General features: G+C 41.1%; 1 long non-coding RNA gene across 2 annotated transcripts in view; it reads right to left on the bottom strand.

The window, feature by feature from the left end:
* Positions 1-6,636: 6,636 nt before the first annotated feature.
* The window catches only part of LOC141990012 (uncharacterized), a 99,690-nt gene continuing 91,463 nt past the window's right edge, over positions 6,637-14,863 (bottom strand). For both annotated transcript variants that reach the window (XR_012640047.1, XR_012640046.1), the window contains 2 exons: positions 12,192-12,304; positions 6,637-7,013 (listed from right to left, as the gene is read on the bottom strand). This is a non-coding gene — a long non-coding RNA (uncharacterized LOC141990012). The remainder of the gene's footprint in view (positions 7,014-12,191; positions 12,305-14,863) is intronic.

Raw genomic sequence — 14,863 nt, 5'->3', positions numbered from 1 at the left:
GGAAATTGTTGAGAACATTCTGGAGGTGATGCACAGGCAGGACCCAAAGGGGAGGAAGTGTGACGGATGGGAGCCCAATTCTCTGCCATGATAATGTTTCTGATGGAATATAACCAGTGGTGTACAGGAGAGCGGCTCCTGTGCAACCCTACCTTGCACCAGGGCAGGATGGCTGTGTACCAGGGAGCTACAACCAGCTTCCTGCAGCCCCTCAATCTACTGCATGAGTGGAATAATCACAGGTATAGAATCTGCCCCAGAGAATTAGGGCCTAATGAGAACCAGGTCCTTTATGTCTTACCCTTCATAGGGGTGGGCAATGCATAGCTGCAACAGCCCAGGAAAGGAACTGTGGCTCAGAAATTCACAATTTCTTTCTTGGTTCCTTCTTTTGATCCAGGGGGATGAAATCTCCTTGGCTACCTGCTCTCGACCAAACTGTGAGGGGGTGGAAGTAGTAACGCTGCACAGCCCTCAGTGATGCATGGGAAGCAGTTCAGAGCATCAGGGGGGAGATGTCTCTGCTAGTTCCTGTTTCCATCTCAGATCTTCCACTCTCCTTTTAAAAAGTCAGTTTTTGATTCTTTGTCTTTATCTGGTGTATACTTTTAAAAACGTTACCCTGTGAGTTAAGAGCTTTGCTACACTATATGATTCATATCTGATTATTTTTAATTAACTTATTTCACTTGCTTTAATTTTATTTTCTTTTTTAACTCTTCATCAGATCCTTCACTTCTCATACTCTGTGGATGGGTTCAAAAGCTTTGTGTTTATCATACATATTGTTCCATATAGCTGTGTTGGGCCATGTTGGTTTCTGTTGTAATTTTGACACTGATATATTGGAATTAACTTATATTAAAAAAAATCTTACTGTTCTTTAAATGGCTCCCACTCCACATTAACATTTTTCAGCAATGGTCATTTCTCATTAGTTTTCTCCAATCTGTTTTGCAAACCAATCACAATGACTTCTGGTGTGGAAACAAAGAAAAAATGCTAAGGAATAGCAGACATTTTGGGACAGTAGCCAAGCAGGAAGCCCTACTAGCTAGCCTCTTTTAAATTAACAGTTGTACCCAGTTATACATTTTTCCACCCAATTTTAACTCCTTTTTTTAAAAAAAAGCTTTCTGCTAGTTAGGAAAAGGCAAACTGGATCAAGGAATATCATACTTTTAAAAAACTGGCTTGGGCATGGGATTTTCAAAAGCTTTCAATGGGCCCTGTGCTCCTCAGTCACTTAGGCATTTTTGAAAGCGGATCTCAAATTTTTTTATTGGCATTTTGATGGAATTCTCATTAGCTCCCAATATGGCTGCATCTCCCTTCTTTCCCCTTCCAATAGGCTCCCTTTTATATTAGAGAAAGAGGGAAACTAGCTCTTTTTTACAGGCCTCTGTAAATCCAAATGGCCCGCTCTAAACAGTCTTTCATTCTGCTCCACTCCAAACCAAACGGCGAGGATTTGTTTTCTCATCTCTGTCACTCTTTAAAATGCTATTGTACTGAGCCCAGTACTTCCCTCCTCTAGAGCAGCTGAAAACAGCTTGGAGCAATTTGGTCTTTCTTCTTAACTTACAGGAATTTTACTTTTTTTAAAAACCAACAAGCATTTTAAATAAGTAAAGGGCCTGATCTTCCACTGGTGTAGCTCCATTGATTTCGAGGAACTATGCCAGCTTATACTATCTGAGGATCTGCAATATGGCATTCCAATCTGTGTGTGAAAGATAGGGGAACTTCGCCTTGGGTGGGACTTGTAGGTGGTTATGATGTGGGAATTTTAAGCAACAACTAAAACTACTTCTAAAAATGGGTTCCAGAAACTTGGTTCAGATTGGTATCTTAAAAATGTGTAGGAGGAACATGGCGATCAATGCCAACCAGTGTACATAGTGTAAATCGTGGGTGTGGCACTAATATGGAATATGTCTCTTAGAACGAGTAGATCTGCATAATATGTCTACAAGCAGAGCAGAACACAAAAGGTGAAATTCACTCTATCTGCATAAAGCCCAAATTTTCAGGATTGAATGCAGAGGGATTGGATAGAGGAAATCCACCTCACCGCTTCCAGTCCTGCTGCTGCTGCTGCTGCCTGGAAGACCACCTACTCTCTCTCTGTCTGCTATTCCAACCCATACACCCCTGTGCCAGTTACACTGGATATTGGGGACCCTATGATTCCCTCCTCTGGCCTGTCCCTAGTGCAAGTTCCATGCCAGCCTGTGAGGGATTAGTGCAGGAACACTTTCCACAGCATATAAAGGGTGCACACCAGTTTTGTCCGTTCATTTCATCTGCAGCCCCTCGGTGCAGACCACACCCAGGGCTTATGTGGTACTGAGGGCCAGTCCTGGCCACTGTGCTGAGATTTGGTGGTGTGGCTGAATTATTTTATTACTTTGTCAACAAACTGAATTTTTATACTTTAACCTTAAAGGCACAGTAGGTAAAAAGTATCCTTTTTCTAATGGTATTGTGGTGATCCCACATGTACATACACACAGAATACTCGTTGTTGTGGAAATCCCACACACCTCACTATGGTCTCTCTAAGCTATGCCATTGATATAATAAGGGAATAGCTGCCTGGGCAATGCCTCATGCATAACAGGGTTCCCCCCATGGGCACAAAGCTGATGGAGCAGCCCTCCTGTATAGCCCCAGCACAGGGGTATTTCCTGTGTATGTCAGGAGAGGGAGGAGTGTGGGGCTGCTCTGAGTTGCACCACGGGCCAGGTAGGTCCCCAGCATTAGGAGGGTGCAAAGGTAGAATAAAGCTGCCTGTGTCCTCCCCCTGCCTGTGTTGTCTGGCTGGATTGCAAGGTGCCAAATTAGCCCACAGTGTGCAGCACTTTTCCATCTACCTTTCAGAATTCCTTTTCATTAAAAACATAGAGACTGACCGTTAGAGGAGCTAAGTGCCCCCAGGACCTTGAGAGCCCAGCATCTCTGAAAATCAGGTGTGCCGTCAGGATAAAGTGTTTAGACATACTCCAGTATAGCTTTGTTAGATGACCTGCAGTCGTCTTTGTACAGCATGTATATATAAGAGCATTCTTAAGTACCCAGAAATGCAAAAGTATATTTCTAGTTAATTCAGAGGAGCATGCAACAAAAATAGCCTATGTCAAATACTGTTTGTATATTATTTCCTAATGTGTCCAATGCATTTATTTTTTATGTGAGCACATTGATATGTCACATCTTGCAAAATGCAAAAACATATTAGGGACAACAGAGACTGTGGAAGTTCTCTCACTAACCTCCTTGCTGGCTTATGATGAAAAGGGCTCAGTAGACTGTAACGCTGGCCCTAGAAAGAGGGGGGCTACATGGAGGGTCGCAGTGAGCCTCTGAGGCTACCATAAACCGCCTGGAAGCGCGGGACCCACGGGGACAAGGTCGGAGCTCTGCCACACCTGTTACCAAATCCAGCCTCCCTGAAGAGGCAACTCCTGCTCTCCCTTCTTTCTCTTAGCCTCCAACAGGGAGTGCTAATCAAACTGCCATAAGAGATCAGTACAAGGGTCCATCTAGTCTGGTATTCTATATCCAACAATGGCCAATGCCATTTCAGGTAGGAGGTGGTCCTGGCTGAGCAAGGGCTGGTGCGGATTGATGATCAATGCCTCCCCCACACCCACAGTAACTGGACTTTTGGCACTGGTCAGTACATCTGACCAGACTGTCAGGTCCCCTTTCTGACTGAACTTTCCAGTAGAAAACTGGACACCTGGCAACCCTAGATGGCAATAAAAGAGGAAGAGGAGACGAACATATTTTTCTCTAAAATTTTAGGAAATGTCTTAAGACTCTTGGTGTCCTGCAAATTTCCCAAAATGTATACAGACAAGGTGGGTAAGGTAATATCTCTTACTGGACCAACTTCTGCTGGTCAAAGAGACAAGCCTTTGAGCTACAGAGAGCTAGTTACCCTGCACTGTCTTACTGTCCTCATGGTTTAGTGCTTCATAGCCAGAAAAATAATGGCTTCCACAGCTTCTGAGGCCCACTCACTATTATAATCTGTATAATAAGTATTAGTTTAGCCTTTAGTATGGAAAGTTAATCTCCTAATAACCTTTCAAATCACTGAATACACTGTTTGGAAACAGCTATCATTCAGGAAACCTTTGCTGAAACCAGACATATAAGATATACAGCATTCTGTAATTAGTGTGCACCTTTTAGACTTGGCTAATTACCTCTTTTATCAATTAAAATGTTTTTCTCATTAGATAATATAGTCAAGAGAGAAAAGTGTAAGCTCAGTACTTCTAAAGCAGCTTAAAATTCAGCAAGATAATGTCACTGATTTGGTTAATTCCAGGTGAATATCAGGTTATTCAACCTAGGTGAATTTAATGGTTCTGGACAGGTTGTGAAATGAATGTCCCTGTAAATCATTTATAATTACAAACATAAAAATTAAAAATCTTTCTGAAGAGAAAGATAACATAATATTAATGATGGAGAGCAGTAATCTACAGATAGATGTGCTACTGCTTTAATCAAGGCCATTCTGATGACAAGCCTCTAAACCTCCTGGGGACTGTACTGGAACTAAGAGGCCAGGGCCTCGAATCTGCATCATTTTTAATGACTCTACTTGATTAAACCAATAGAGGTTTCCAGTATACTTCCCATAGTAGCACGGAATTTTTTCTTAAGATTTTTTTTCTTCTCTCAGATATATTTCAGCCTACAGTTTGGTTTTTGGATGGCCCATTCCCATTTTCATCCTTCCGACTTGTTTTCTGTTAGACCTAGTCTGAGAAGATTTGCTTGTGTATGTATTCAGGGCCAAAGCCAAGGTTTTGATGGTTGCAAATCAAGAATTTCAGATTGTAAAACCTTTGTGCAGAGCTTAGCACAATGGGGCCCTAACCTATGAATGGGGCCTCTAGTCACAACTACAATAGCAAAAAGAAAAGGAGTACTTGTGGCACCTTAGAAACTAACCAATTTATTTGAGCATAAGCTTTCATGAGCTACAGCTCACTTCATCGGATGCATACTGTGGAAAGTATAGAAGATCTTTTTATACACACAAAGCATGAAAAAAATGGGTGTTTACCACTACAAAAGGTTTTCTCTCCCTCCACCCCACTCTCCTGCTGGTAATAGCTTATCTAAAGTGATCACTCTCCTTACAATGTGTATGATAATCCAGGTGGGCCATTTCCAGCACAAATCCAGGGTTTAACAAGAACGTCTGGGGGTGGGGGGTAGGAAAAAACAAGGGGAAATAGATTACCTTGCATAATGACTTAGCCACTCCCAGTCTCTATTCAAGGCTAAGTTAATTGTATCCAATTTGCAAATGAATTCCAATTCAACAGTCTCTCGCTGGAGTCTGGTTTTGAAGTTTTTTTGTTGTAATATCGCAACTTTCATGTCTGTAATCGCGTGACCAGAGAGATTGAAGTGTTCTCCGACTGGTTTATGAATGTTATAATTCTTGACATCTGATTTGTGTCCATTTATTCTTTTACGTAGAGACTGTCCAGTTTGATCAATGTACATGGCAGAGGGGCATTGCTGGCACATGATGGCATATATCACATTGGTGGATGTGCAGGTGAACGAGCCTCTGATAGTGTGGCTGATGTTATTAGGCCCTGTGATGGTGTCCCCTGAATAGATATGTGGGCACAGTTGGCAACGGGCTTTGTTGCAAGGATAGGTTCCTGGGTTAGTGGTTCTGTTGTGTGGTATGTGGTTGCTGGTGAGTATTTGCTTCAGGTTGGGGGGCTGTCTGTAGGCAAGGACTGGCCTGTCTCCCAAGATTTGTGAGAGTGTTGGGTCATCCTTCAGGATAGGTTGTAGATCCTTAATAATGCATTGGAGGGGTTTTAGTTGGGGGCTGAAGGTGACGGCTAGTGGCGTTCTGTTATTTTCTTTGTTAGGCCTGTCCTGTAGTAGGTGACTTCTGGGAACTCTTCTGGCTCTATCAATCTGTTTCTTCACTTCTGCAGGTGGGTATTGTAGTTGTAAGAATGCTTGATAGAGATCCTGTGGGTGTTTGTCTCTGTCTGAGGGGTTGGAGCAAATGCGGTTGTATCGCAGAGCTTGGCTGTAGACAATGGATCATGTGGTGTGGTCAGGGTGAAAGCTGGAGGCATGTAGGTAGGAATAGCGGTCAGTAGGTTTCCGGTATAGGGTGGTGTTTATGTGACCATCGTTTATTAGCACTGTAGTGTCCAGGAAGTGGATCTCTTGTGTGGACTGGACCAGGCTGAGGTTGATGGTGGGATGGAAATTGTTGAAATCATGGTGGTATTCCTCAAGGGCTTCTTTTCCATGGGTTCAGATGATGAAGATGTCATCAATATAGCGCAAGTAGAGTAGGGGCGTTAGGGGACGAGAGCTGAGGAAGCATTGTTCTAAGTCAGCCATAAAAATGTTGGCATACTGTGGGGCCATGCGGGTACCCATAGCAGTGCCACTGATTTGAAGGTATACATTGTCCCCAAATGTAAAATAGTTATGGGTAAGGACAAAGTCACAAAGTTCAGCCACCAGGTTAGCCGTGACATTATCGGGGATAGTGTTCTTGACGGCTTGTAGTCCATCTTTGTGTGGAATGTTGGTGTAGAGGGCTTCTACATCCATAGTGGCCAGGATGGTGTTATCAGGAAGATCACCGAAGGATTGTAGTTTCCTCAGGAAGTGAGTGGTGTCTCGAAGGTAGCTGGGAGTGCTGGTAGCGTAGGGCCTGAGGACGGAGTCTACATAGCCAGACAATCCTGCTGTCAGGGTGCCAATGCCTGAGATGATGGGACGCCCAGGATTTCCAGGTTTATGGATCTTGGGTAGTAGATAGAATATCCCAGTTTGGGGTTCCAGGGGTGTGTCTGTGCGGATTTGATCTTGTGCTTTTTCAGGGAGTTTCTTGAGCAAATGCTGTAGTTTCTTTTGGTAACTCTCAGTGGGATCAGAGGGTAATGGCTTGTAGAAAGTGGTGTTGGAGAGCTGCCGAGCAGCCTCTTGTTCATATTCTGATAAATAAATGATCAACAACAATGCACTTTTCAAAATGGTTAAAAACCCAAATTAATAAACAATATGGACAAAATCCTGCCCTTTCCTCATTGACTGGAGAACTAGAATGGTTCCACCACGCAAGTTGGGTGTGTATAATTTTGTGCTGGGGGTTTCTCCCTCAAAACAATTAGGCACACACTTCCTCAGGACCTCCCTGCAGCACTACACAGGCAGTGGGACCAGCATGGGACAGGGACAGAGCATATGCTGCCTGTGCTTCCTCCCATCCTTCCCCCTCATCGTCTGCAATGGGCATATTAGGCCAACAGTAGCTACTGAATCCTCAGGTCTCCCTAAGCAGCAACAGTTTCACATACAACTATGTGAGGAAAGATTTCTCCTCACCTTCTTACGGCCCCCTATGGAGCTACTCTGCATTCAGCCCATCCATTCACTGAGGGCTAATGATTTGGACCTATATGCCCAGAATTTATTTATATATATATATAATTTGCCAAGACCTGTGGTTCAAGATTGTTTTTCCTTTGCTTAGCTTTTCCCCCAAGGACTCCACAGATAGCAAAAGCAGGACTGGAAAATTACTCTGTGCTCTTGTTTTAGGTATCTGACATCAACTTTTGAAAGGAAAACCGAGTCCTACACACAGCATTTGTCAGGCGAGTACAGGGTGAACTGATTTTCAATTTTTTTTAATCTAATTGCATTTGTAATTTTAAAAAAGATATTGCATATTTGGGTATTTTAAACAAGTTTCTATTTTTCCCTTTGTTTTTAAACAAAAGCTTTCAGGCATATCAGAGATGGGCCAAAACAGAACCATACAATCTAAAGCCCTTGGAATTTTGGAATCAGAGATGGTTCAGATTTGAATCTCAGGATCTAGTTTTGGTTGCTGTTTGAAACCAAGATCAGAAGAGGCTTAGTTTTCAAGCCTACTTTGGCTGAGGCTGAAATCTTGCAACAAAAGCTGCTTTCATCATATTTAGGCTCAAGATGACAAAAATATTGTATATGGAATTATATAGTTAGACTTTTACATGCCATCTTTTGTGCCTGTAATTATTTGTGACCACAGAATTCGGTACGCAGTTGACTGCGGGCAGTGGTGCAAGTAGAATTCATTTCTTACCGGTTCGCTGCACTCATGGGAGGGACAAAGCTGGGGGGCACCAGCTGAAGGGGGGACACGTGACCTCCCCATGTGACTCCTCCGTGCCCTGTCCCCAGTCTGGGGCCCCCATGCTCTCCCTGTCCCCTCCCCATGATCCATCTCACATTACCTGGGGGGGAGGGGCTCTGTCCTCCTCCCGCTGAGCAGGAGACGTCTGAACCGCTGGGCTCTCCGGAACCACAGTGCCGAAAGGAGCAGAACGTGGGGCTGCTGGGCAGCCCATGCTGGCAGCTCCTCCAGCATGGCTGTACCACCCCCAGCCCTTCCATGCCCCCAGCCCTTCCAGGAGGCCCCACGCTCCGCTCCTCCTGTGTCTTTCCGGTACAGACTACCGGCTATAAATATCTTACTGGTATGGTGGACTGGACCAGACTGCCCTACTTGCACCACTGACTGTGGGCTCAACACTGGAAGATTAATTTTTAAAATTTGGCTGCTAGGCCAAAATTTTCAGAAGTGGACACTGGCTTTGGTTGCCTCAGATTCCAAAAAACCAACTTGGAGCACCTTTGGATTGATTTTTCAGAAGTGCTGAGCATCTGCAGCTCCTATTGACTTCAACCAGAAACGTGGGGAGTCAGCACTTCTAAAAACTAGGCCCAAGATGTTCAAGTTGGGCACCCAAAAATTAGTGTTGCTTTTTAAAAAATGTGGAAAAAGCTGACTTCTTGGTCTAGTAAAATTAAAAAAACAAACAAAACCCGACAACTTCTTCCCACCCATCATAAAACAGAGGTATTGGAATATTTATATTGCATCATATTAATAGCATATCAGTTGGTGCTTTCCCCCCATACAATACTAAAGTGTAGTCACGTTAGCACATTTCATTGTATGTTAGTAAAAATGAATGTTAATATGACCTGATACTAATTTGCCATGACAGAAAATTCCTAATACGATAAAACTTTCATATCCTATTAGGAGGAAAAAGTCTGTTCCTGCCTGTTCCAGGTCACTTTCAATGTTGCCTTTGAGCATAAAGTAATGGGAAGCATTTGTCTGGCTGTGTAAAGGGTCCCTAATATAGTTCAATGGCAAAATGAAAATGATATTCAAGTGCACCATATCTTTTTATGTGCAATTTAGTCCAATATAAGAACATGACAAATGCAATATATCAATTAGACTTCATTTAAAGGAGGCTTCATTTTATTTTAAAAACAAAGGACCCAGTCCAGCAGCAAATATCTGTGGCCATTTGGGTAGTGCAAATGGCAGAAGGCAGAGGAGGAGTACATGTGTGTCGAGAGGCCATCTCCTCCCCTTTGCTGCCCTTTTATTTAGGTCTTTGCTTTGTTTTTTCAAACAAAAGCAAGCTGGAGGATAAATTTTGGGGCCAAAATGGCTCCCTTCCTCCTCTCCAAAAGAGAATGGTCAGCCAGGGAGAGTATGTTCAAGCAGTGGTTCCTTTTTAAAAGTTTTCCTAGTTTACAAGCTGCCATCTTATTTATTCTCCAGTGTCTGAAATTGGCCGGTCAGAATGGGGAAAACAATGGAATGTCTAGAAAGGGACAACATCCACCTCAGAATAGAAAGTAGCCATCTTCAAGTTGTGAAACCCAGGAAACTTTCATTGGCCAAGAACCATGGAGGCTTATGTTGGCTGGTTTGAGCGTTATGGGTCAGATTCTCAGCTGCTGTAAGTCAATATTGTTCCATTGACTACCGTTACAACAGCTGAGGATATGACCCTGTGTTTTAAACATCTGGTATATATGTACTTGTTTAGAATTGGGTTTGATAGGTGATTCTCCAGTTCTTTAAGGCTAAAGGGTAGGAATAAATGGTCCGTTCTCAGAATGGAGAGAGGTAAATAGTGGTGTCCCCCAGGGATCTGTACTGGGCCCAGTCCAATTTACCATATTCACAAACTATCTAGAAAAAGGGGTAAACAGTGAGGTGGCCACATTTGCAGATGATACAAAACTACTCAAGATAGTTAAGTCCCAGGCAGACTGTGAAGAGCTACAGAAGGATCTCACAAAACTGCGTGACTGGGCAACAAAATGGCAGATGAAATTTCATGTTGATAAAAGCAAAGTAATGGACTTTGGAAAACCTAATCCTAACTACACATGTACAATGATGGGGTCTAAATTAGCTGTTACCACTCACAAAAGAGATCTTGGCGTCATTGTGGATAGTTCTCTGAAATCATCCACTCAATGTGCAGCGGCAGTCAAAAAAGCAAACAGAATGTTGGGAATCATCAAGAAAGGGATAGATAATAAGACAGAAAATATCGTATTTCCTCTATATAAATCCATGTTACGCCCACACCTTGAATACTGCGTGCAGATGTGGTCACCCCATCTCAAAAAAGATATATTGGAATTGGAAAAGCTTCAGAAAAGGGCAACAAAAATGATTAGGGGTATAGAATGGCTTCCATATGAGGAGAGATTAATAAGACTAGGACTTTTCAGCTTGGAAAAGAGGTGACTAAGGGGTGATATGATAGAGATCTATAAAATCATGAGTGGTATAGAGAAAGTAAATAAGTGTTATTTATGCCGTCTCATAATATAAGAACAAGGGGCCACCAAATTAAATTAATAGGTAGCAGGTTTAAAACACAAGAAAGTATTTTTTCATGCAACACACTGTCAACCTCTGGAACTCCTTGCCAGAGGCTGTTGTGAAGGCCAATACTATAACAGGGTTCAAAAGGGAGCTAGATAGATTCATGGAAGACAGGTCCATCAATGGCTATTAGCCAGGATGGGCAGGAATGGTGTCCCTAGTCTCTGTTTGCCAGAAGCTGGGATTGGGTGACAGGGCATGGATCACTGATGATAACCTGTCTGGTCATTCCCTTTGGGACACCTGCCATTGGCCACTGTCAGAGGACAGGATACTGGGCTTGATGAACCTTTGGTCTGACCCAGTCTGGCCGTTCTTATGTTCAAGTAGTAGGGTTCATATAAACATCATACAAATAATAATGTTTCCATATCCTTCTTGGGTATTTCCTGCTTGGGCAAAATTTGTTTCTTTTGCAAACAGAACCCTTTGATAGAAACAAATTAAAAGGTGTTCACATGCATTACTATGCATTTTAAAAGGTGGCGATGCAAAGGCTTTCTTCAATCTGTAGAAAAGTAGCAGACAGACAGACTTACCTCCTTTGTTCCTTATAACCCAAATGAACACTTGTCAGCAAGTGTAAAATCAGCAGAGCTCAATTTAAATCAATGGAGCTACACCGATTTACACCAGCTGATGATCTCTTTTTCTCTGATGTATTTTATATCATCCCTGGAATGCATCAGCAGTTATGTCTTCAGATAATCTGAAGAGCTGCAGACAATGAGTTTCACTACGTAGTTTGCATAATTTACAGAAATTTTGTAGTTACCTTTATGCAAGAAAATTTTTTCACTGACATACTACCCACATTCTATAATTGTATAAAGTGAAACAGGTTAGAAAGTCAAATGTTTTTCTTTGTTTCTTACAGTGTGTGTGATAGGAACAGAGAACCAAATGTATTCCTTGTGTAACTCCACCAAAGACAACCAATTTGCACTAGTGGTGCATACAACTTGGAGAACGCACCAAGAGTAAAACATAATTAATTACAATGCATTTTTTAACTTTGGGTGAAGGGTTTGGTTAATAAATCCATTACACATTGAATACGTTTTTTAAAAAACCCATCAAGTCAGTCTGCCTCATTGGTGTTCCATAAAAGGGGGGGAAAATGACTGGGTTTAAAAAAAAGTACAATTTTAACAATTATTGCTTGTGAAATATTACAAGTGCAAATATAGGTACTGTAATGCTATTTTTGATATATCAGCAAATTACACTGAGTCCCTACTGTGACACTCTTATCAAGGTAAGAATTATCCTGTTGTGAGTGTCAATCCCATGGGAAAATGAGGCAGCACAAATGGCTGTGATGCTTCAGCAATTAGCTACCTCAAGAGTGCAAACGTTCTTATTTAAAAGATACTTATGGAATGTTCAACCTGTAAACATCTAGAACACTTACCTCCTGTTTGGTCTTTTTAAGCAATTAGGTTTCCAGAGGATCATCTTATGTAACAAGAATTTCTTCCTTATTTTGCCACCCATTTTCCTTTTTAATCATGAGAAAATCCCTTTCTGCTATTAAAAGACACTCAATGAAAAAATGCAGTTATTACAAATGGTCCAGTTTTCATGAGTACAAATACCTTAATGCCATAGGACAATCATGTGATGTGCTGAAGGATTATATAACTTCACATCAAGCAAACAAAAATTACAAGTTTCAATCACCTTTGGGAACAAGTGATTTTTCTCTTTGAAGTTCTTAATGATTAGGAATTATAGGGGAGGAACAGAAATAAGTAGCATTACAACTCATTGCAAATCTTCTGTGTTTGGTCTGGATTCAGACACAGTCTAGCCTGAAAGAGATCCAGGTCCAGACAGTTGAATGAGGTTTGAGGCCAACAAAAGCTACAATACTGTATGAAGACAGAGGTTGGTGCAGGCAACAAAGATAATGGTATTCTCCATTCAAGCACTGCTTAGTCCTTAACTTACCCATTGTCAACATTACAATTGCAAGGGTTCTCTGACCACAATACCAAGGTTATAAAACTGTAACAGATTTCTCTTTGACACCATTATGGTTCTGAAACAGAAGGGCATAGTATTCTTCCATTGGCATTATATTTGCTCTGTGGCTGTTTGGATAAAATGGGGCAAATTCATCCCATAGTGCAACTCTGACTTCCTTGACCTCCAAAAATATGGGACCAAATCCTTACCTAGTGCTAAATCAGCACTGCACCATTGACTCAATGGAGCTATTCCTGTCTACAACAGCTGAGAACCTGAATCAGAGATTAAAAATGGAACGGAGAATGAACTTTTAATAATAGTATTCTTTGAAACAGCATTATACCTGAGAGTCAAGTAATTTTAAGTAGAGCAAGAAACATGTAGGGGTGTGGTTAATGTCCATTGTAGTAGTAGGTCTTATAATAAAGTTACTGGAAAACTGTTTGAAAACCAAAACTATATTCATAAGAATAAAAATATTGAGAAAATATGCCTAGAACAGACTGTATTTCTTCCTGGTAGTCTTTTAATTATTTTAAAATAATTGTGCTAGTAACATATAAGACATCACAGAATGAAATCTCTATTATTATTAAAAAAAATAGCTTTCTGATTCATCTTATATGTGCCTTTTATGATTCCCAGGCTGCTGACAATGACTAAGTCACATGGGACAAGTTATAATCAAGACATATATGTTGCAAATGTCTCCTGCCTAGCTTCTCAGATGATGGCCCTCTCTATATCTTCTGCATTAGTCAGAGGGCAGAATTCTGTTTTGGAGCAGTGACCAGCTCTCGAAGCCAATTAACTAAACCTGCTCTCCACAAGAAACAAAGATCACTGCTGAAATCTGTAAAACTAAAAAAAGAAACAGGATTAGGATATCAGTATAAAATCAGGGTCATCCTAGATTTTCGCTGGCAGAAATTTTTTTTATTGGCCATATTTTTATTGCTTAATAAATAAAGGTTTACTGCCACTTCCGAGAAAATGCTCCTGACCAGATTATCTCCAGTCCTCCTCATATTGCTTGACGCTTCTCTTTCTGCTATGCTGCGTATCCTCAAATTGCACCTTCCTCTGTGCTATTCTGATGTAGGAATCTCTCTCTTTTTTAAATGAGAAAGGCATCAAAAGAAGGGAAAAAATCCACATGTATCATGGGGCTAATACTAGCCAACTTAATGATACTCCAATACTGGAAGCTGAAGTAATGCCAACAGTAAGAAATTGGCCAAATCCTTAACAGAAGCAATCTCATATGAGAAAATCATACGCAGTTACAAAACAGGAAGGACAAAAATGAGAGCATTTGGTGGGGGGAGCACTACTTACTAATTCTGTTTTTCATATGTAGTGTTTCCCTTCCTTTAATCTCCCTCTTTCTTTTTTCCTCAATTTATCTCTTCTTGCCACCCTTCCATGAAACGCATATCGTTAGTGCATATGAAACAAATATATATAGGAAAAAAACCTAATAAGATTAAAATATTTTTGCGTCTGTCTCTCATTCTTTAAACTGGCTGCCTCTCCATGATATGTTCCCTTTCAGTGAAAAATATTAGAATAAAATAGGATTATTTCCTTTGTGAGCCATGTCATATATGGAACTGTAAATACTATGCAGAGTTTCTGTAGTCAATTATAATGAACCTCCTTCAGGGTGAGGACACTGAAAGCTGATTTTAAGGATATCAGAAACTCAGGTTGTTTTAATAAGGCTCATACTTCTCTTCCGATGAAAATGACTATCTGAAAATGAGGGCATTAAGTACTGCTTCCAAAGCTAGCCATTATCATTTGAAGTATTAATGGAGACTTTATACTAATAGAAAGCTAAGAATTTAGTTCAGATCTCTAATGCATACAAGATAAATTATATACAGCAGTCTCCCGTAAAACTTTCCAATTGTCTTAGTTAACTAAATAATGCAATGTTTGAATTGCTGTATCCCTACTAAATATGGAGATGTAAAAGGAATATTGTGAAATAATCTATCTAATTACCTAGGGACTAATTAGAAGGTTTTTAAGGTAAACACTCAATGATACAAAACTGTGAAAAAAATACTTACAAGAGGAATGACTTCTGTACCAATCTGAATAATC

This window comes from Natator depressus, chromosome 6 (assembly GCF_965152275.1).
Source record: "Natator depressus isolate rNatDep1 chromosome 6, rNatDep2.hap1, whole genome shotgun sequence".
Taxonomy (NCBI): Eukaryota; Metazoa; Chordata; order Testudines; family Cheloniidae; genus Natator; species Natator depressus.
This window is presented reverse-complemented; position numbering and strand designations above follow the sequence as displayed.